The 24705-nt window shown below is 38.4% G+C and overlaps 1 pseudogene; it reads right to left on the bottom strand.

Moving 5' to 3' along the window:
- Positions 1 to 27: 27 nt before the first annotated feature.
- LOC111094932 lies at positions 28 to 24457 on the bottom strand (annotated as a pseudogene).
- Between the last annotated feature and the right edge of the window lie 248 nt (positions 24458 to 24705).

Raw genomic sequence — 24705 nt, 5'->3', positions numbered from 1 at the left:
TTAAGACAAGTTTGAGATCCACTAAAATTAGTTGTTCTGTGTTTGTCCTTCTGGTGGCTGTGGAAACTTCCTATATTTGGACATCACTAGACATCTTAGCTCCTGAAGTACAACTTTAATGTTATATTTTGCTATTTTGCCAACACTGGTATGCTCTGTGCATCCACCATTCTATTGGAATTATTAATTCCATTCATATTAATTTTGGTTACAAATCTAACTGATAGAGGGGCTCCTGGATATTTAGGTCCATATTCTACTTTGAGGCTATGTATTCTGTTTTCATAATTTGTCTGTGGAGATTGCCATCTTCTCCTACCCCCAACACCAAGAGTGCAATTTTCAAAAAATAATTTGAACCAAGAATCTTGATTACTGTAACTAACGTTAAAAGTGGCTGGCTTCCGGGATGCCTGGGTGGCTCAGTGGTTGAGCGCCTGCCTTCAGCCAAGCATGTGATCCTGGGGTCCCGGGATCAAGTCTCACATTGGGCTCCCTGCAAGGAGCCTGCTTCTCTCTCTGCCTATGTCTCTCTCTCTCTCTCTCTGTGTGTGTGTGTCTCTCTCATGAATAAATAAATAAAATCTTAAAAAAAAAGTGGCTGGCTTCCAAGGGTGGAAAGGAACTAGAAAATGCTTTTATAGATTCAGAATATTTTCATAACAATGGTTTTGAAGGAAACAATGCATATGTATGGGTCTTCATTAAAGCACACAAAAGCCACAAAAGGCTAGAAAATCATGAGAGGTCACCACATGAGTAAGATAACTTTTTTTTAATAGAAAACAGCTGAGAGTCAGTCTCTTCTGTTTTCTGTAGAGAAATTTAGCTGATTATGAGGGATAGTAGGGACAAGCAAGGCAGTTTAGAGAAATCATAATCATGGGAGTCTTTCTTACCAGGATTTACACTAAATTGTCAAGAAGAAAAAGTCTGTTTTTTGTTCCTTCATCTGTTCACATTCTGAATCCAGGATTCAGTGATACCAGTTATGAAGAGTAAGGAGTTGAATAAGAAGCAATCCCAGATTCTAAGTAGTTTATAGTCTAGAAGGAAAGATTAAGCATGATTATGTCATCAATATATCCTGCTTGACTAGCCTACTTACAAAATAAGGTTACATTTCCTTTAAATGTCTAATAATTGCCTTGTACTCATCAACTTCTGCCACAGTGCTAGGCTTTGAGTAAATGATAAAGTATTTCTGATTCAGTTATTATCTGCTTCTCCGATAGTATAACTGGCCATATATGACTAGGTTTTCTCAGACTGGATGAATTGACTTTAAGGGTTTATCCCATTCCCTCCAATATATTACAGTGTTTGTTCTTCTTGAGTAAAGCAACGGTAGTGAAATATTTAAGGGAAAGTTTCTTAATTTGAAAAGAATCAGACCAAGATATGGAAACAACTAAATGCCTACCAATGGATAAATGGATTAAAAAAAATGTGGTATCTATACACAATGGAATATTATTCAGCCACGAGAAAGGAGGATACCCTGCCATTTGTGACAACATGGATGGACAGAGAGCTCATTATGCTAAATGAGGTAAGTCAGACAGAGAAAAACAAATACTGTATGATATCACTTATACGTGGAATCTAAAAAACTCGAACTTGTAAAAACAGAGTAGAATAATAGTTACCCTAAGGAGAGGGGTGAGGGATATGACTGATACTATTTAAGGGTACAAACATGGAATGAATAGTAAATAAGCTACAGAGATCTAATGCACACTATCATGAATATAAACAATATTTTACTGTTATTATATAATGTGATAAATGTCACTACAATAGCAATCATATTACAATCTATAAATGTATGAAAGTAACATATACCTTAAATTTAGTGTTACATGTTAAATATATTCAGTGAAAATAAAAAGAATCAAAAGTTATATACAGCTCAAAAACAGAGAAAACAAACTCTCAGTGTATCATCTCTTCAATAAAGCCTGACAAGGCAAAGGCTATTTATTATCTTTTCAGTATGTGAAAACACAATTTCAATTATATTATCAGATTATTTCTTACATCTTAGAACTTTTCCAAGCATTGCTCCTTTCCAAATGTTTTTACATTTTCCTATGTTACAGTTAATATTTTATTCTATTTAAGGCAGCTCATTTGACAACAATCTATGTGATCTTAATTGAATTTTGAACCTAGTTTTAAAAAACCGAAGGGTTAGGTGATGAAATAAAGCTTCATGACATTTGGCTGCCCTTTTAGAATTTCATTAACATAAGTGAGACAAAACAAACTAGAAATAGGCAGAAAAAAAAACCCCAGCTAAAATGGGGAAACACCAAAGAAGTTATTTTTACCTAGACAAACCTGAATATGCAACTATGAAAAAAATGCACTCAATTCTTTGTCTTACAGCTTTTTATTCTGTTGATTCTGTTTTCAAACTTTACATTGTTCACAGTGGACTTCAACAAACAAAATATTTCTTTTTGCAGGCTTTATTACTGAGATGCAACTGACATATAGCATTGTGTAAGCTTAAGGTAGACAATGTGTTGATTTGATACACTTACATATTGCAAAATGATTATTGCCATGGCATTAGCTAACACCTCCATGTGTCACATAATTACTAATTCTTTTTTTGTGGTAAGAACATTTAAGATTTATTCTCTTAGCAACTTTCAAGTACATAATACAGGATTATTAGCTACAAAATGTTTCTTGAAAAGTATTATGACTTAAAGTAACCTCCAACTTCTAATCTTACACTGTTCATTAGTTATCCTAAAGTGCCATGCAAATTGGTATTCTTATAATCATGAATACAGAAATGGGGTATTCACTAACATTGAATTTTCAATGACAAGCTTTTCTGCAGTAAGCAAAACATTCATTTGTTTTTCAACACTTTTAAATCAACTACAACACAACTGGATGTTAATAATAGTACAAAATATGCATAGGGTGGATAATTTCCCCACTCTTCAAAGTTTAGATTGCCACAGGGAAATAATAAAAATTAGTTTTAATAAAGCAAACTTTAAATGAGAAGTTACATAAGTAAATAAATCACTGAATTGACTATAGTGCTAGTTTAGCATTTTAACTATTACAGGGCTAAACTGGAAAGCACACTATCGCTTTAGAGAAAATATTTTATTTGGAGTCATTTTATTAACCCCTTTGATGAATTCAATATGAACTTGATATAACTGGCAAGATTCAGAAATATTTTTAAAATAGAATCTAAGTAAATAAGGTCAAGTTTAAGGATACCTGAAGTTCACTAAACTGAAAGTAAATAAATTAAAAATAAAAATTTTTAAGTCATCTCTAACCCAATGTGGGGCTTGAACTCACAAACTCAAGGTCAAAACTCACATGCTCTGCTGACTGAGCCAGCCAGATGCTCCTGAAAGTAAATACATTTCAGAGCTCCCAAGAACTACTTAATCTCCAAAACAAGAAGAACTTTAGAAGAAGAAGGAATTCACCACCACAAATATCAAGATTTATGTGTCTGGGCGGCGGGTGGCAGAGGCGGGGGTTTGCAAATGGTTGAACACTACCATGATTTTAGATACTGGCATTTTCTTGGATCAGATTTAGTATATGTACATTATCTCAAATGTTTCTTAAGTATATACATTGTTAAACAGAGAGATCATCTGCTGTCAGTATATTAGATTTTGTTAATATTTAATTTATCTGCTCAAATTTACATTTATCTTACTATTAATTTGGGTTCTTTGGAAAAGACTAACTCTCTTCACTGTATTTTTTTTCCTTTCAGTGAGTGCAGTGAGTAAATTTGACTAGTAGCTGATTCTTAGACACACCAGGTCTGCTTTCCCACTGTAATGATGGGCTATGAGAGGAATACACTAGATTCCTGGCTACAACTTCTCATTCTCAACATGAGGACAGAAAATCCTACTTTGCACATGTGAATTTATACACCATGATTAATGGCAAAAAAGGCAAAAAGACTGTCCATTTCTATCCTAAAGACATCCTCTTTGCCTTGATTTATACCCGGAATATTCTTTTTTTTTTTTTAAAGATTTTATTTATTTATTCATGAGAGACAGAGAGAGAGAGACAGAGACATGGGAAGAGGGAAGAGAAGCAGGCTCCATGCAGAGAGCCCAATGTGGGACTCGATCCTGGGGCCTCCGGGATCACGCCCTGAGCCAAAGGCAGATACTCAACCGCTGAGCCACCCAGGCGTCCCTACACCAGGAATATCTTTGTGGGGCTGTCTGGGTAAATGAAAGGATGTCCTCTCTTTTGAGCACCATTTGGATGACTACACAGATTCTGACTCAGGCTGTGAGTATCTGGCAAAAGGGGCAAATGAGTGGTTTACTGCAGGCATCAATAAAGATATCTGACTTGTACTATTATGTTATTCTAAAAACAGAATCAATGATACCTGAGCTGAAGGAAAGTGCAGCAAAAAGCTCCTTTAAAAAAAAAAACAAAAAATAAAATTGTAACAGATTCATTCAAACAACCATTGTTCTTTTGGGAAAAGGCCAAGTTTGAGGTTAATGTGACATTATCTGTGAAATACTGAAAAATCTGTTGGCCTTGAAAGGTATGTCAACATATTGCCAGCTTTGAGTTACCTTAGTAACTAATAGACTAAGACCTTGCGAGTATTTAGTGACCAAGGAAAGTGGAAAGCCATTTAGATGTTCTAAGTGCACCCGAATTTTTTTTTCATTGCATTAAACTGGTTTGTGTTCTTTCTTTTCCTCATTTCTGAGCTTTCAGAACAGGTAAATGAAAAACAGCCTGAAAATAATTTAGTTAGAGAATAAGAACAAAATTGGGATTAGGAAAACTAAGGCAAATAATTGGGCTTCCGATCTAAGTGGTAGCTTGCATGAAATCCTGATCTCACATTAGCATTAAACTTAAGACAAGTAACACAGAAAAGGTACTGTGAAATGTTTGAGGTCATTCTCGGTCACACTTTTGGATTTAAATGAATTCTTTCATTTAAAGAAGATAAGAACATTTTTCAGTGATATCTTGGCATACTTGGATACTTCAAATGTCATTTTAGTGACTATCTTTGTATAAATCATTAGGCTGAACAGAACATTTAGAATTGTGAGTGACTGGGAATTTATCCAGTCCAAGTCAGAGAGGTTCCCGAGCTAGTGAGAAAATGGGCAAAGATAAGCAAACTCACGGTTTCATGAGTGTGGCTTCTCCCTCTGCCGTGCTGCCTTTCCAACACCATCAGAAAGCATATAAAATCTGGTCACTGACTTATGCCTATCACGGGACTGGCTTTTTTTCCCTTTTTTTGGGTCTCATTATTATAGAACCCTTGCTCTCCTAGCATGACCCCAGCAAAACAAAGGAGAAACTAGCCTCAATAAAAACAGCTTAGTGAAATATAATGTACATGCCATAACATTCATTTAAGTGTACAGCTCAACAATTTTTACTGTATTTACAGAGATAAGCAATCATCATGACAATCTAGGATATTTCCATTTTTCTCAAAAGAATCTCTATACTTTTACAGCCATGCCCCATTCCCATCCCTCACCCCAACTAAACAATGATGTATTTTCTATTTATATAGATTTGCCTCTTCTGGGCTTTTCATATAAATAGAATCATACAATATGTGGTCTTTTTTATTTTCTATTTTTTTTAAGTGGGCTCCAGGCCCAGAGTGGAGCCCAACATGGGGCTCAAACACATGACCCTGAGATCAAGACCTGAGCTGGGATCAAGAGTCAGATGCTTAACTGCCTGAGTCACCCAGGTGCCCCAATATGTGGTATTTATTTATTTATTTTTAGAGTGGGAGTGGAAGTCAGTGGGTAGGGTGGGGGAGGGGCAGAGACAGAGAGAGGGAAACTTAAGCAGGCTCCACACCCAGCACAGAGCCCCACTCAGGGCTTGATCCCATGACCTTGAGATCATGACCTGAGATGAAACCAAGAGTCAGATGCTTAGCTGACTGAGACTGAGGTGCCCCAATATATGGCCTTTTCTTTTTTTTTTAAGATGTTATTTATTTATTCATGAGAGACACAGAGAGAGAGAGGCAGAGACATAGGCAGAGGGAGAAGCAGGCTCCATGCAAGGTGCCCAATGGGGGACTTGATCCTGGAACTCCAGGATCATGCCCTGAACCGAAGGCAGACACTCAAGCGCTGGGCCACCCAGGTGTCCCTATGTGGCCTTTTCTGATAGGCTTCTTTCACTTAGCATGTTGTAGCAGGCAGCAGTACTTTATTCCTTTTTATTGCTAAATACTAGTTCATTGTATGGATAGATCCCAATTTACTCATCAGCTGATGGATATTTGGACTGTTTCCATTTTTTGTTATTATGAATAATGCTGCTATGAACATGCATATACTAGTTTTTGTGTGGACAGGTTTTCATCTGTCTTGTGTAGATTTCTCGGAGTGGGATTGCTGAGGGCCTACCAGACTGTTTGCCAAAACGGCAGCACCATTTAACACGTTCACCAGCAGTGTAGGAGGGTTCAAATGTCTTCTGTCCTCTTTTTATTAGAGCTCTCCCAGCAGATAGAGAGTGAAGTCTCATTGTGTTTTTGATTTGCATCTTCCTGATGATTAATAATGTTATGCAGCATTTCGTTTACTTACTGGCCTTCCGTCTATCTTCTTTGGAATAATATCTCTTCAGACTCTGCACATTTTTTATTGGGTTACTGGGCTTTTTATTATTGAAGTGTTCTAGAGTTCTTTAAATCTGGGTACAAGTCCCCTTGAGTCATATGATTTGCAAATATTTCCCCCTCAGTTTGTAGGTTGCCTTTTCATTTTCTTGATGGTGTCTTTTGAGGTGCAAAAAATTTATGCAGGGGATTACAGGCCTTTAATATAATAGACTGACCCTGGAAATCAATTTCAAAGGAAATTTTGTGCATTGGTTATATATTGCTACTTAACAAATGACCTCAAACTTGGCAGCTTAAAGTAGCACACATTTATTACCTCCTAGTTTCCACAGGTCAGGAATCGGGCACATTTTAGCTGGGGTCCTCTGCTCAGGGTCTTCAAAGGCTGAAACCAGGACGTTGGCGAGGTATGTCCCCATGTGGAAGCTTGATGGGGGAAGGTTTCTCTTTGAATCTTTGCCAAGTTGTTGGAAAAATTCATTTCCTTACTGAGATCTCTGTTTTCTTGCTTTCTGTCAGCCAGGGATGGTTCTCAGGTCCTACAGACCACTCAGGTTCTTATCATGTCATCTCCTCCACAGGCCACTTCAGAACAGGACTCGTAGCTTCTTTGAGGGCAGAAGAACAATCTTTCTCACACTTTAAATCTCTAGGACTTCAGGAAGGGCCAGATCTTTCCTGTAAAGACTCACCTGATTAGGTCAGGCCCACCAGAGATAATTTCCCTTTTGATTAATTCAAAGTCAACTGAATCATGAGGGTTCAGTCTCCTAACCAGGGGAGTCACATCCCATTATATTCACAGATTCTATGCACACTCAAGGATTATAAAGATGTATATACCAACAGGTGGGACTCTTGGAAGCCATTTTAGGGTTCTGCTTACCACATCTTGAAAAGGTAACTTTTCTACTCTATTTCTACATGGAGTGATTTATGTGGGGAGCATTTTAGTAATTTAATTTGTGGTTTTCCCTTCTATTTAGAAGTTAAAAAATAACATGGAGTTTTTGTACCTAAATTATATTTGCCTGATTTTTCATTTTTGAGGAAAGGTTAAGAGTGAACAAGTAAATGAGAGGCTTTCAAATCGACCATGTTTCAAATAATTACACTATATGAAATTACACAAATGAAAACACATATGAAAAAACACATATAAAAACTACCAAGGCTATAGGTATTGGAAGAATAGTGTTCTCCTGAAATGTCTTTATTTGAAAGTCCATTTTTAAAAAGATTTTATTTATTCATGAGAGACAGAGAGAGAGAGACAGAGAGAGAGAGAGAGAGAGAGAGGCAGAGACACAGGCAGAGGGAGGAGATGCAGGCTCCACACAGAGAGCCCGATGTGGGACTGGATCCCGGGACTCCAGGATCACACCCTGGGCTGAAGGTAGGCGCTAAACTGCTGAGCCACCCAGGGTCCCCCACAAAAGTCCATTTTTAAGGTAAAATACTTCTCATTTTTCAAATATTTATTTGAAAATCAAACCTCTCTCATTCCTAAAACCCCTATCTCATGCCCAGTAAACAAGCAAGGAACAAAGTTTACTTACATGGGATCAGAATAAATAGTCAAGAGAAAAATATTTGTGGAAATCATAATTTTGGATAATGACTATTTCTATCATTGCTGCCTTCCATAGTACGTTATTTTCACTTCTTAATGCTCTGGGGCTTTGAACAACTATAGAAGATCCTAATAACTGAATTGTCATTGCAAACTAAAAACCCTTTTGTTACTTCTTGCTTAAAGCAATTTGATTGATAACACCATTGTGTAAATGAAATTTGCTAAGAGAGTAGAACTTAAATATTTTCTTCAAAATGAAAATAGATCAATCTATGAGGCAGTGGATGAGCTACTTAATGAGATGGGGGGAGATCCTTTCACAATAGTTACATATATCAAAATCACCATGACGTGCACTTTAAATACCTTCCAATTTTGTCAGTTATATTTCAATAAAGCCAAAATTTAATAAAAAGCAATTTGGGCTGCAGTATAGGTAAAGGAGGATGAGTTATGGCTTGAGTTGAGGAAGAATTCAATCATGACTGGTGAACTGGTGGGGTCATCCTGCCATGGAAGTGTCCTGGGAAGGATCTCAGTGTGTGCCTACTGTTGTGGCACAGACATATCTGAATGCTTCTAATGAGTTGGGATGACTAAAGAGTCATTTATTTGTAGGAGTTGCTAGAAACTTCTTGGGAGAGAATTTATTTGAAGATTCTTGTCTCGGTATTTTTCCAGATTCAGGACCTGAGGGAAGGATCCAAATTCAAGGAGCTTAACTGGGAGGTACCGATAACGTTGGTAGAAGAATGGGGTCATGAGACAGGGCAGGGAAGGTAACCAATACATGAAGCCAACTGCCCCAGGGGAATTCTGGAGCAGAATTCCTCTGGAAAATAGTACACAACACATGAAGTATGAGAGCTGAGAAGTTTACACACCTATCTTGAGAATCAAGGGCTGAGGGCTGCTCCCAGGAGGTGTGCATTCCTTAGCACTGGTCACATCCTTAGGCACAGGGATATGGATTTGGGTAGCTGGACATCTACAGCAACATACAGAAAGTTCCAGGGACACTAAGAGACAGGGCACTGACAGTATCTGTTACAAGCTTATTCTCATCTTATGTCCTCTGAGGGAAGAGAAACATTCTGCCTTTTGCTTGAATCCATTTCTCCAGTCACTTGGACACTTAGGTAAATGCTGAAGTGAAAGAACGCTCTAAGTAAAAGCTGAGAAAGCTATTTCATTAAACTCAAAACATATGGACCGGGAATAACCCTGCTGCAGAACCCAATTCAACAGAGGGGAAGGAGTCCCATGCTCTTTTCCACCCAGAATATCATGTTCCTGGCAAAGCTTTGTGATAACCTGGGAATGAACTTGCTCTTGAGTACATTACTCTCTTGGGTTTTCCTAAACGTCCTGGAAAAGTGGGTCAGGGCTAGAAAATCCATTATTATTGTCAAGGCAACCACATTTCTGCAGACTAGTGAGGCGTGGGAAGATGACGTAGGCCATGAAATTCCCAGCAGCCTCACTCCTCACCTAGTTCTTTTCCGTGTTCATTGTGCTCTGTTTATCATCTTTCATCTCCTTGTGGATCAGATCAGAAATAATTGGACAAGAAGCAGCTCTCAAGTTGTATTGTAAGATTCGTGATCTGAAACCATCCGAGAGTGAAGAGACTCTCCATCTGCCCACTTATAGACTCATTCTTTCAAGAACACAAAGAACTGGGTTTAACCACTCTATATTTTCTATTTCTTTGGAGTTTTTGGTTTCCTGGGGCTCAAATGGAGAGAACCAGGTAGATCTCCGTCTTGCTGTCCATTTGTCTGCAATGGTCTATCAGGATGTCCTCCATGCTATGTGACAAATACATTGTCTCCATGTGTTCTTTCTCCTGCCTCAGATGAGCTCTTTTCTGACTGGTCCTTTTGTCCTCTAGTCCCACATTTTCCATTATTAGAGGCTTTCCAACAGATTGCAGCCCTTCTACTGCAATGTCCCTCCCAACAGGCTCTACCACTCAAGGTCCTTGATGATGCTCATGTCCTTGGCATTTACCGTCTAGCTTCCATAGATTACGAGAGTCATCCTCTCCAGCAGGGCCCCTGTGGAGAACAACCCAGGTGGCTGGCATTCTGAAGATCCATGCCTGTTACTCTCAGCTGGGTGAGGAGAACCCACCCTTCCAGGAGCTTGGACTTCACTGCTCTCTTTAGGGTGGGGTAGACTAGAAAAGGAAAAACCTTATTTGCTTATCCACGATGACTCTGTTGTGGGAATGAGACTCAGGTTATCCTTCAGCAAAGTCAATCTCCCTCACATGCTCCATGTCCTTGGATTTTCACTGAGGCAAGTTTTAATCTTTCCCCTTCACAGATTAGGCAATAAGGCCAAGTGTGGTGAGACAGGTACCCCAGTGTGCCCATCTAGGAAGTAGCAGTGCTCAGCTGAGAAATGGACTGCAACCAGGGCACACATTCTCTGCACTGCTGCACCCCATCTTTCCCAGAACAAGACCTAGCTATCACCTTAAAAAGTTTGGTTTTTAGGGAGAGATAGGTAAAAATGACCTGTATAAGAAATAAAGCCAAAAAAAAAAAAACCCAAAATGAAAGGAAACCCGAATAAATATCTGTACTGCTATGAGTAGGAAACAGATCAACAAGGATCCACATTCATGAGGTTTTGGATCTGAGGCACTGCTGGTCAACTGCTATTGAAAGTCAGATCATTTGTTGACAATATCTTTCAGCCCACAAGAAAGATTACATTGACAATGACTGCTTTTGGGACACAGAGTAAAATGAACTTCTAGGTTATCCCCGTCAAGGACCATTAAGTCCTGAACTATGAGGGACACTGTGAACGAGTCATATTTTAACCTCCTATGAGCACGCGGCCGGCAGGCTTCGCCCCCTCTCCTCCCTTCAACAAATCTGACCTTCACTGAAATTTATGTGAAAATGAAAAGGGAAAGGAAAGCTGTGGCCCTGCCAAATTCTGACGATGTTACTCATTTTAATTACTGGTATTTGGAAATTAAATGGCCTAGGGCTTGTTCGGCAATTTGTTTCTGGAAAAAAAATGATTTAAGCAAGCCACAGAGTTCCAGCATCTTTTTACAGCAGGTGTTGAACAAGGCGTTCGTTCATTTTTCTTTTTACAGAATGTCCTTGTAAGCATAATAACAATTAGGAAGCAAGGCCTTCACATGGAAACCTCAGGCTCGTTCTGACATTCTTCCTCCGGCTACTTCATTGCCTATAGTTCCCTCGGCCAGCTTTGCCAACGCCTGCACTTGAAAATTCCTTTTAAATAACATTCCACTTTGAAGACTTTTTTCTTCCTTGTAGAAGTAAAGATTTTAAAGGATAATATGAAGAGTACTTTAAAGTTAATTCAACTGCTTTTCCTGTCCTCCGGTTCTATTCTTTAGCTTTGACTTTAGTTACAATGCCATTAATACAAGTTGAGGCAGTTTAAAAGAAAAGAAGGAGGGGCTATAAATGAAGTTGACTTTGAATCTGGGTTTCCAGCCATTGAAGTTGGTCATCTGCTCATAGTTTCATGAGCAGGACTATAATTTAAAACCTGTTTTTTTGTTTTTTTGTTTTTAGCAACTTGGAAAGTTGCATGGGAAATCTCCTGAACACCAATTGGTTTTAGGTCCTTTTTAAAAAATACCTTTCAATCAATTTTTCTCATTTGTTCTAAAAAGGTGCTCAATCAAACTCAAAACTGGGTTTGTCGCTATCCTGTTTGCTTTAAGATCCACTAATAGACAACAGTGTATTTCTGAAATGAAACATGAACATGAGCTAAAACAGAATCTTATCTTTTAATACTAGCATATATCTGCTCATAGAAATTCCCCAGGCAACATGAAAATAGTTTACTTTTGTGCATGCAGTGTATATGGTACAGTGAAGCCATTAGATATTATACTCTAATTCATGTTATGTAGTCTAATATAAAATTATGATAAGTGGTGGTTGTTGATGATAACCAGCCAGGAAAAAGTATTAGGACAAAATGGCATCCGATCAGATGATAAGAGACTAGCTCAATTGACTGAAATGGGGAAGAAACTCAGTATAAAACTGTATGAGGGGGCTCCTATGGATTGACTTTTCTAACCACAAACTGAAATTATGGCGTCATGTCTCAGATCCTATAGTTGTATCTTTGCAATTCTAAAAGCAGAAACTGAAATTAAAACAATAATAATATCACTTTGTGTTAAGTTTAGGATTACCTTTTGCCAGTTCAGTTATTATCGCTTTTTAAGATGGTTAACACATTTCAAAGAAGCTGATGTGCTAGAGAATTTGACATGTGAAATGATTTGATTTGAAATGGTTAATCAACATTAGACTTGTGACTTTGACTTGAGAGGTATAAAGGAATCTTAAAGTTGATAAAAGTATTTAAATGTGTAAGTGGACCTGATTTACTTTATTAATGTTTCTGCTCTATTAGATTCACAGGAGCTGCTTAAGTGAAGAAGATTGTGTCGTACTGGGAGCTGTGTAAAGAATTTTAATAATCAGATATATTAAATTGGTAGATATGTTGAAATTCTTAAGGGAATTTAAGTATTTGAGGTTAATTGTTTAGGGGAATTTAACCCGCTAAATGTGAGCTAATGAACACCAATCAAAGAGTAAGTATAAATGATCATTTATAATTTTAGAACTGTAAGGAGTATAAGATTTGTAATTGAACTTAAATGCTTGAGAAAATCTGGGTTTTAAATTTCTTTAATTTTACCAAAATAGTCATTTAAAAAATACATAGTAGCAAAAATTTTCTTCTGGAAACAAAAAAATAATACCCTTAGATGTTTAAAAAACTCAAGTAAGATTGCTTGTTTGATGAGCACTGATTTTTTTTTTTTTTTTTGATGAGCACTGATTTTTATATGCATAATTATATTCTGAGTTTTGGTTAAGGACACAGGCTATAATCTAAACTTTATTGGCAATCTCTGCTTTTACTCTCAGTACGTACCACCTGTGAGGATGTAAGAGCTGGTCTGTGTAGATATTTGTTGAGGCTTGAAATTAGTCAAATAATCAAATGACAATTGTCACTTTTTGTAGTGTATGATAGAGAAAATCAGTTGAAGAGCTGTTTCACTGAAAAGCTGATGTGAGGGGCACCTGGGAGGCTCAGTTGGTTGTCTGCCTTTGGCTCAGGTCATGATCCCGGGGTCCTGGGATCGAGTCCCACATCAGGCTCGGGGCTTCTCCTTGTCCCTCTGCCTGCCACTCTGCCTACTTGTGTTCTCTCTCTGCCTCTGTCAAATAAATAAATAAAATCTTTAAAAAAAAAAAAGGAAAGAAAAGCAGATGTGAGGTGAAATTAAGATCACTGAGATTTTCTACCTAAGAGTCTCATAAAAAGGACATACACAAGATGGCGAAAAGCTCTGAAAGTGATTCTTCCTCCTCGCCTTTCTGAGACTGAGTAATAAGAAACAGATAAAATTAAGAGAGAAGAGGAGATGCAGGAGAAGAAGAGAGGAGCAAATATTATTTTCTTTGACAGAAAGTTGGAGTAAATAGTCTATCAAGTGCTTTTTCCGTAGGCCATATCTTCATGCCAAGGAAGATGGGGCAGCAGCACTCTGAAGGAGATACAATGAAACGTTAAGCAACTGCCGAAGGTCGCCAGGTAGGAAGGCACAGCACTGGACTCAAGCCCAGGTAGCCCACCCTTAACCATCTCAATATGTTATTGATAAAGACTTTATTGGATAAGTACTCCAACACATAGCAGGGGGCAGTAAGCTCTCTGAAGAGAAGTAGAGCTGGCTCAAGGCTATGGAGAATGACAGAATGGGGGAGAGGAGAAGCACATGTTTAGATATGTTGGCCTTAGAGAGACCTCCCTGAGGAGATGAATTGAGGTCTGAAAGGAGAAAAGGCAGGGTTGAGTGAAGATCAGGAGGAAAGTGTCCTGGCAGATGGATGTACCGGGGCAGGGTCCCTCCAGTGGGAGCAAACTGGCAGTAATTACAAGGCGGCCGGGGCACAAAAGGGAAAGCAAAGAGCTAAGGAGTAGGAAATCGTCTCAGAGCTGGCTGGGGACCAAGGCACACCAAACCCAAAATTATAAATGATCTAAAATTATAAATGATCATTTATACTTACTCTTTGATTGGTGTTCATTAGCTCACATTTAGCGGGTTAAATTCCCCTAAACAATTAACCTCTAATACAGAGGTTATGGCGAAACAATGACGGCATTTGTAGCTATTAGTTCGTGAGTGTTTTTTTAAAATATTTTATTTATTTATTCATCACACACACACAGAGAGAGAGAGAAAGAGAGAGAGAGAAAGAGAGGCAGAGACACAGGCAGAGGAAGAAGCAGGCTCCATGCAGGGAGCCCTATGTGGGACTCAATCCTGGGACTCTGGGATCACACCCTGGGCCGAAGGCAGGCACTCAACCGCTGAGCCACCCAGGCTACCCGTGACTGTGTGTTTTAAGGAAAGGGTGGGACATTTCTTAGCTAGTCTCTAAATATGTGGAGAAGAATCCAACAGGAAACTTCCTTGAGTCCAAGGCATGTGAGGACAGGGTGATGTGTATTAGGAGCTGCAGCACCAGAGCCGGGGCTCTTGGGGGAATTCGAACAAATTGTATTTACTGAGAAAATTTAAGTCAATGGTAGAAAACTGTCAATTTACAAATAAAATTGATGATTGCTTTGTGGAGTAAAGGGCATTTTATCATCAATAACTGAAAGGGGCAAAGTGATTAACAAGAATTATGCAAAGGTTGGTTTCAACAAAAGCTACTCATCTCTAAGTGATAAAGTGCTATTAAAATTGCTTTCTTCTGAAAGAAATTGAGGAAGACACAAAGAGATGGAAAAATATTCCATGCTCATTGATTGGCAGAATTAATATTGTGAAAATGTCAATGTTACCCAGGGCAAGTTACACGTTTAATGCAATCCCTATCGAAATACCATGGACTTTCTTCAGAGAGTTACAACAAATTATTTTAAGATTTGTGTGGAATCAGAAAAGACCCCGAATAGCCAGGGGAATTTTAAAAAAGAAAACCGTATCTAGGGGCATCACAATGCCAGATTTTAGGTTGTACTACAAAGCTGTGGTCATCAAGACAGTGTGGTACTGGCACAAAAACAGACACATAGATCAATGGAACAGAATAGAGAACCCAGAAGTGGACCCTCAACTTTATGGTCAACTAATATTCGACAAAGGAGGAAAGACTATCCACTGGAAGAAGACAGTCTCTTCAATAAATGGTGCTGGGAAAATTGGACATCCACATGCAGAAGAATGAAACTAGACCACTCTCTTTCACCATACACAAAGATAAACTCAAAATGGATGAAAGATCTAAATGTGAGACAAGATTCCATCAAAATCCTAGAGGAGAACACAGGCAACACCCTTTTTGAACTCGGCCACAGTAACTTCTTGCAAGATACATCACGAAGGCAAAAGAAACAAAAGCAAAAATGAACTATTGGAACTTCATCAAGATAAGAAGCTTCTGCACAGCAAAGGATACAGTCAACAAAACTAAAAGACAACCTACAGAATGGGAGAAGATATTTGCAAATGACATATCAGATGAAGGGCTAGTTTCCAAGATCTATAAAGAACTTCTTAAACTCAACAGCCAAGAAACAAACAATCCAATCATGAAATGGGCAAAAGACATGAACAGAAATCTCACAGAGGAAGACATAGACATGGCCAACAAGCACATGAGAAAATGCTCCACATCACTGGCCATCAGGGAAATACAAATCAAAACCACCATGAGATACCACCTCACACCAGTGAGAATGGGGAAAATTAACAAGGCAGGAAACCACAAATGTTGGAGAGGATGCGGAGAAAAGGGAACCCTCTTGCACTGTTGGTGGGAATGTGAACTGGTGCAGCCACTCTGGAAAACTGTGTGGAGGTTCCTCAAAGAGTTAAAAATAGACCTGCCCTACGACCCAGCAATTGCACTGTTGGGGATTTACCCCAAAGATACAGATACAATGAAACGCCGGGACACCTGCACCCCGATGTTTCTAGCAGCAATGGCCACAATAGCCAAACTGTGGAAGGAGCCTCGGTGTCCATGGAAAGATGAATGGATAAAGAAGATGTGGTCTATGTATACAATGGAATATTACTCAGCCATTAGAAACGACAAATACCCACCATTTGCTTCAACGTGGATGAAACTGGAGGGTATTATGCTGAGTGAAATAAGTCAATCGGAGGAAGACAAACATTATACGTTCTCATTCATTTGGGGAATATAAATAATAGTGAAAGGAAATATAAGGGAAGGGAGAAGAAATGTGTGGGAAATATCAGAAAGGGAGACAGAACATGGAAGACTCCTAACTCTGGGAAACGAACTAGGGGTGGTGGAAGGGGAGGAGGGCGGGGGGTGGGAGTGAATGGGTGACGGGCACTGAGGGAGGCACTTGACGGGATGAGCACTGGGTGTTATTCTGTATGTTGGCAAATTGAACTACAATAAAAAATAAATTTATTATTAAAAAATTGCTTTCTTCACAATTGTTAATTAAAATTATCTTCAAAATTTCATTTGTCATTTTTAATCATTCTTTCTCTGTGCTTCTAGGCTCCATTCTCTGACAAAAGTTTAGTTTTCTGTCTGTCCTACCTTAACATGTAGAATTTTCCTTTCAGTAGCTCTCGATAGTGGGATATTTATCTTCCTAACAGCCTTTTGTCACAATGACTATGGGTAGGGTCATTACAGAGCAAGAGCCTGACTGCTAAATGTCCTGCCCTCTGAGGTATGGGCCCCCTCGATGAACTGTTCTTTCCCAAATGACAATACTACCCTGGTTGAAAGCACTGCACATATTTGAGTGCAGTGCTTTATGAATATGGAAATTAAATTTATTGATTTTTAAATGATTTATAAATTTAAAAATTTTTATGAATTTTAAAAGAATAAAGAATTTATAAATAACATAAATAATAATTTATAGAAAAATAATTTATAGGTTTTAAATTTATTAATGAATACGGATTTTCCCACCTAATGAATTTCTAAAGATGAAGATTTCCTGCCCAACATCTTAATAATTTCCCCACAGTCCACTTTAAGTGGACTCACATCAGTAGCTACTTTTAGTTTTCTATTTTATCAGTTAGACAATGGAGTAGTTTTTCTTGACCAGATTATAGGGACAGTATTATTGGAACTATTTGATCTGATTGAACAGCCATTTTTATGTATGCATATATTACACAGCTCCATACAGAAAGGGGAATCCATTCTATATACAAAAGTGAAGTAAATATTCACAATGTTATTTCATTACAGGCAATATGTTTTTATCAAAAATGAAGGATTCAGGCATATGGGTAGCTACATATGTGTGGCCATTTGTTTTCTAATGGCTGGAGTTCTGTGTTTTCTGCCTGATTGATTAGTAGTTGGAACAGATTGGCAGGTAAGAAATGGATGATTAGACAAATTCTATATAGGAATTAATATTCAACATCCTCCAGCATCTAACCATTAACATAATTAGCCAACATGGCTCCCCCAGGTTTTACAACTTATAGGGCCATAATGGGTACCATTTTCACTTATTAACATGCAGAAGAATAACTCATAGGCATATTTTTCTTGACCTTGATTCTTTTTTTCTTTCCCAAGTTTACAATGGCAGACTAAGTAATTTATAGAGAGACATTTCATGCCAAGGAAAGTAGCAAGGCCGAGCTGCAGCTATATTCTCATTTGGTATATGATATTTGTTTGGGGTTTTAGACTTTAGAAAGCACTTTTGTCTACATTGCCTGCATTGATTCTCACTATAGCCCTATAGGTAGGCAGGGCAAATATCACTGCTACTAAATAGTGTTTCGAGGGGGTGATATATAACTAATGTACTAGCAGGTTAAGCGATTTTCCAGAGGTCACTTGGCTGGTAAGGATGAGCTCAAAATAAAGTGTTTTGATTCTCAATTTATTCCCTCTGTACTTTTTAATCCCATCATTGAAAGAAAGAAAACTGGGAGAGGAAGCTCTATACCCCGTATTTGGACACAATGTGGATGAGATCGGATGTATCCAAGCCTACAGATTACTGGTAATTTCCCCAAGTGTATGAAAAATATTTAAGTAAACTTTCCCACTCTTGGAACTTTTAATACCTTTGTCTCTGTCTTAAAGAAAAATCAAAGCCCATTTGGACATATTTCAGAAAATACAAAGGACTATTTTAAGTTTCTGTATATGAAGAGATTTAAAAATTAAAAGCCATACAAAGAATTAGTGATTTCAGAGGGGGTGACAAATTAAACCAAAAGGCCAATAAAAGTCCACGGAAGGTTTCTTTGGATGAAAAAGTAAGGTCTGCAGGAAGATGGTCTTATATTCAGCCTGCCTCAGTCAAATCATTAAACACCACAGAAACAACAAAATTATGTTATTTTTTCCCAGCTGATGGTAAGTGTCTTTTTTCCCCTAAGTTTTTAGCTGGATTTGGCAACCTAGTAATCCTAGTAGACCCATCAGATATAAATATATATTTTGACTAAAGCTATCAGTTACAGACACTCCATTTCAGAATACCACGCTTGATTCCTTTAGTTAAGGGAATTATATAAATGTGTCACTTGAAAATGAGTATTAGTTTCTAAGCGTGGGACTCAATATATAAAAAGAAAGTAAAATTTAAGTTTTAAAGATATATATAAAAAAAGCATACCAACATATATGAGGAATGAAGACACAGCAAAAAGGCAAGGACAGGTTTAATTTTAAGAATGAGCAACTTACAATGATGTTTAATTTTTCTGAACATTATAACATGGGTTTTATTAGCAATAAAATCTCAGAAGAGGGCATTACCCAGGGAAATTATTGACCATGTGAAGTTAATGGACCTCTCCCTTGCCTTGGGCTATGAAACCTTTTAGCTAGTCGTCCATCAATCTTGGAAAATGCCTATACCAGGATCATTAATGCACAAGAAAGTTGAGAAAAGGGTGATGCAGGAATAAAAAAGATACAAGAAGGATACAAACTTTACATCTAAGGAATCATCACAAAAAATGTTTATAGAAATGGGCTACCAAGCTAGTATGGGGATATTCTCCACCCCACTCTCTCCATACACACACACATGCCCACTTGTGCAAACATGTTTATGTATATATGGATATATATAGCTTTCTTCTTTTATACCTTTGATATACATAACTTATGTACTTATTTATCAAGCTAGTATGGGGGATATTCTCTCTCTACACACATGCATGTATATACTACTTTTATACCTTTGAGACCTATACCAATTAAGAGAAAGATTTATCCAAAGAACCATAACTTCTGAATGTCACTTTACCAAAATTCAAATGAAATTACTTAGACTAAATTAGTCCTACAAAATGTTTCAACACTTGGCTGGGCAGGGGAGGGAGGGAGGGAGGGGCGCAAAACAGAGGTGAAGGGCCTGGGAGAGAAATACAGCTCTCCATAAAGAAAGAAGCAGCAAGCTGGGGTGCACGCACTAGCCAGTACTGTATTAGAGTGGTCTCCCCACCTGTACATTGTTTAGACAGTATTATGTGACACTAGCAACTAAAAGGGTTAATCTTACTTTGCCTACTACATTTTTCTGGGTCTAAATGATCTGTTTGTTTTTAATAAATGATTAAACATCTCACTTCATAGACCATTTTAGAAGCATAAAAATGCAGGACACACCCGCATTTTCAAATTATTTATTCAGGTCAGTCTGAGAACTCCAAATGGTGCTCAGAATACTCCTTAAAGTAATTTGTTATTTCCCATGTTTTACATTTACTATTTTATGTTGAATGGAAAAAAAAATGAGCCCAATAAGAATTACTGTTATTATATTACAAAACTAAAATGCAGAATGGCTGATAGCTAAAGTTCAATTACAGGCTTTAACAAATCCTTTTTATTCTCATTGAGAAAAGGCCAAAAAAGGAAAGGCTCATTTAAAGCAAAATAACAGTTAAACAGCCAGCATTTATTATCATTTACAATGGGCTTATGACTGTGCCAAGAAATACCAAAGGCATGTAAAACATGGTCTTGCCCTCGGGCAGCTCACAATATGTTTTGGTAGGAATGATTAATGTCCACAAAATAATGATGACAGTATGCTAATACTGGGAATTTTTAATGTGCTATAGAAGGGAAATGAGGGGTGCCTGGCTGTCCCAGTTGGAAGAGTGACCGGCTCTTGATTTTGGCTCAGGTAGTGATCTTAGGGTCCTGGGATCAAGCCTTTCATTGGGGTCTATGCTTAGTGCAGGAGTCTGCTCCTCCCCCTCCTTCTGCTCCTCTCCTTGCTCTCTCTCTCTCTCCCTAAAATCGGCAAATAAAATCTTAAAAAAAAAAAGAAAGTGAAAGGAGACGGAGGTCAATGAAGACAGAGGATCTGGGGCTTGTGCTGCCCTGGAAGATGCGTAGAATTTGAGCCTCTAAAGGGAAGAGAAAGGGCATTCCAATAAAAGATCAGGATGAACAAAAGTACAAGCATACTGTATTTGTGGAGAACGTGTGGACACCAGAATGACCACTGCTAATTGTATGTATAGCAAAGTAAGGAGGAATAATGTTAGAAAGGTAAATTGAGGCAACAGGACTTAGCTGAAGTCACATCCAGACTCTGCCAAATACAGGTTGGTTGCGATTATATTCAAGTCATCTCCCACCCTAAACCTCAGTTTCCCTATATGTAAAATTACCTGTTTGCTGAGGATTAAATATAAACAGGTGAGCTTTTTAGCACAATTACGATGATTATGGAAAACTGGCATTAGGGCAGAAGTACTGAGACTCTATGGGATAAGACATGTTGAGCAAGAAAGTAGCATAATTACAATAGCCTCTAAGAAAATTTACTCCTATTTTGTTTTTAATTGCTCCTATTAATGACAGTCAAGGCAACCTGGCTGGCTGAAGATCAGATTCAAGAAAGCTAGCCATGAAGCCACTGTAGAAGTCTCAGACTGACATTGTAAACTGTGGATTAGAGTGATAACAAAGGAATTGTGAGGAAGGGTTGGACTCATTATATATGTTTTAATCACATATGACACCTACCTTGTGTAAAGATTGTACACTTGACACTAACATAATACTGTATGTTCATTATACTGGAGTAAAAAAAGATTATACTTAAAAGTAGATGGATAGGTACCTTCTCTGGTGCTATAAATTGATGATACTGTTTATTCTTAAATTGTCAATAATAATTCAAATTACAAAAACACCCCAAAAAACAAAAAAATAATTCAAATTAAATAAATGTGTTTCATTGGGTCTGTATATATAGGACAAGATGATAGGCACCAACTTACACAGAATACAGGGAAGATAATATTTTCCAATCTCAGGGTAAGCAATCAGCATTTAGTTCATGTTAACACACACGAACCACAGTATATAATAGTATATATATATACATATATATATATATATATATACTACATGGTATATAATAGTATTGACAGTTCTAAAGCCTAGTTGTAGATATGAAATGCAGAATTCTCACTCAGACAGGAAACAAAAAATGGTGTGCTGTAATACATATTAGTAATAGCCATGAATAATTTTCCTTTGTTTTGCTGAACCAACAGCTGAAATCGTTTTACTAATTATCAATGGTCAACCAGTACATCAATTACTGCCCAGTGAAATGACAGAATGTGGCAATCATCTGCCTTCTTGGAAATGCACAGTTGTGAAGAATGCTTAAAGCAACATCTAATATTGTGAGTAGTGAAATCCCTTTAGATATTTAAAAACAACTAGCTACATTGAAGAATATTTATGTCATAATTCCCCGTTAGCACTCCCAATTTAGGTCACTAGTAATAAAGTGCAGTGGATAATGGTGGCATATTTTGGAATTCTGAGTCTTAAAAAACATTAGATGTGGAATCATAAGACTCACATTCAAGACCTTGTTCCACCACTTACTGGCTCTGTGACTGCTCTGTTTTTGCAGTTGAGAGTTTTACATTTGCCACAAAGCAAGTATTATTATATATTTTTTAAGATTTTACTTATTTGAGAGAAAAAGAGAGAGAGAACATGAGCAGAAGGAGGGGAGAGGGAGAGGGAGAAGCAGACTCCCCACTGATCAGGGAGCCAAATGTGAACCTCGATCCCAGGTCCCTGGGATCATAACCTGAGCTGAAGGTAGACACTTAACCAACTGAGTCACCCAGGCACCCCTGGGATTACATCTTGATAAGCTGCCTAGTATTATTATATTTAATAGCTCTGGGTCTACTTCATGAAAATTATCCACACACATGATATATCCCTCATTTTCCTTATTTTAAGTTTATAGGTATTTACTCCAATTTCCCTAAAACAGATTCCACAGATAAATGGAGTAGGAATAACCTCAAAGAGGATTAGAAAGGTCTTTTAAGAAATTTGCTTTGGTGACTGTCGTCACCAGTGACTCACAATCCTTTTTATATAAAGCATCTCAGAATAGACATATTTCCAAAGACAATATACACTTGGCCAAAAAAATAAATGAAAAGGTTCTTAACATCACTAACTGTCAGGGAAATGCAAATCAAAACCACCATGAGATAGGACATCACCCATGTTAGGATGAACTTCAAAAAGACAAGAAATAACGAGTACTGGTGAGAGTGTAGAGAAAAGGGGGAACCCTTGTACACTGTTGGTGGGAATGCAAACTGGTACAACCACTATGGAAAACAGTATGAAGGTTGCCCCAAAAATTAAAAATGGAAATACCATGTGATCCAGCAGTTCCACCTCTGGGTATATGACCAGAGGAAATAAAATCAGTATCTCAAAGAGGTATGTGCACTCCCATGCTCAGTGTAGCATTACTCACAAGAGCCAAGATATGAAAACAACATAAATGAGTGGATAAGGAAAATGTGGTGTATATATACAATGAAATATTTTTCAGCCATGAAAAAGGAGGAAATTCTGCCATTTGTGATAACATAAATAAACCTGGAGCACTGTTAAGTGATGTAGGACAAAAACTGTATGATCCCACTCATACATGGAATCTAAAAATATTGAACTCACAGAAACAGAGGGTAGAATGGTGGGGCTGGGGGCAGACTGGAGGAAATGGGGAGATGTTGCTTAATGGGTACAAACTTTTAGTTATAAGATGTATAAGTTCTCAGAATGTAATGTACAGCATGATGACCATAGTTAATAATACTGTATTATATACCTGAAACATGCTGAGAGTAGATCTCAAGTGTTCTCATCACACACAAAGAATGGTAAGTATGTGGGGGTGATGGATGTGTTAATTACATTCATTGTAAGGAGCTTGGGAAGATGGCAGAGTAGGAGGACCCTGAGCTCACCCTATCCCAGTTTACAACTAGATAGCATCCACATACAAGTCAGTGACCAGGAGAGCGATCAGAAGACTGGCAAAACAAACTTCACAACTAAATATAGAGAAGAAGTTGCATATGAAAGGTTAGGAAGGTCAGAATGGTGGAAAGAGGCTATCCCCAGGAGGGAGGGAGCTGCGTGCAAGCACAGTAGGTGGGCAAACAGGCCCTCACACTAAGGATTTCACATGGGGAAGACTAATCCACATAACATTTGGCCTTAAAAACCAGAGTGGCTGAATTCCATGAGTTTGTAAAACCAGTAGGGCTTGGAACCTGGAGCTTGCAAAGTCAGCTGACTCAGCACTGGGCCAGCCAAGAAGACGAGTGATAGCTGGGTTGTCATCCTTAAAGACACAGTGGCCTACATGGAGAAACCACATAAAAATGGCACTTTACATAAGACATGGGACAAACCAGAGACTCTGTTCATACTGGTTTCAGTATGTTGGGGGACCGCTTTAGAAATGAAGGAGCTGGCAGGCATCATTTTCTTCTTCCACTCCCAGCATAAACACAGAGCCACCTGAAGAAGATGGGGCTACACAGACATTTGTAACCTAACCTGCTAGTAGTGTGCCACACTCACAAGATTTCCTGAGGACCCACCCACTCCAAGACTGCTGGCCTTGGGCCTGGGCTTAGGGCAAATTTTGTTAAAGCCCCACATATGCCCTACCTAGCTTCCACAAATCTCAAGCCCTCATCACCTTGTCGTGACAGCCGCCAGGTGCACAGCCACTGCCATGTGCACAGCTGCACATCTCCAGCCACCATCACATGCCAGGCCCAGCCACACCCAGCCATCATCAGTGCTGTGCCCATCCATGTGCCCCCAGCTGCCCCAGGGCAGAGCCCCAGCCACCATAGTGCTTTGGGGGATCTGGTACAGGACTAGTGGCCCAGCACAAATTTTCCTAGCACCACACTTTCCGGCTCTCAAATTCACTGGCAGGCATTCCCCCTCAGAGCTGGCCTGTCTGGGTCCCACTAACACCACAGAGAGCAAGGATAGCCCATAGCAGGCAGAGAGTCAGTAGAGACATCTCTAAAGAAAGGAAAAGTGACTTAGACACA

The sequence above is a fragment of the Canis lupus genome, chromosome X, assembly GCF_011100685.1.
Source record: "Canis lupus familiaris isolate Mischka breed German Shepherd chromosome X, alternate assembly UU_Cfam_GSD_1.0, whole genome shotgun sequence".
NCBI classification, from domain to species: domain Eukaryota; kingdom Metazoa; phylum Chordata; class Mammalia; order Carnivora; family Canidae; genus Canis; species Canis lupus.
This window is presented reverse-complemented; position numbering and strand designations above follow the sequence as displayed.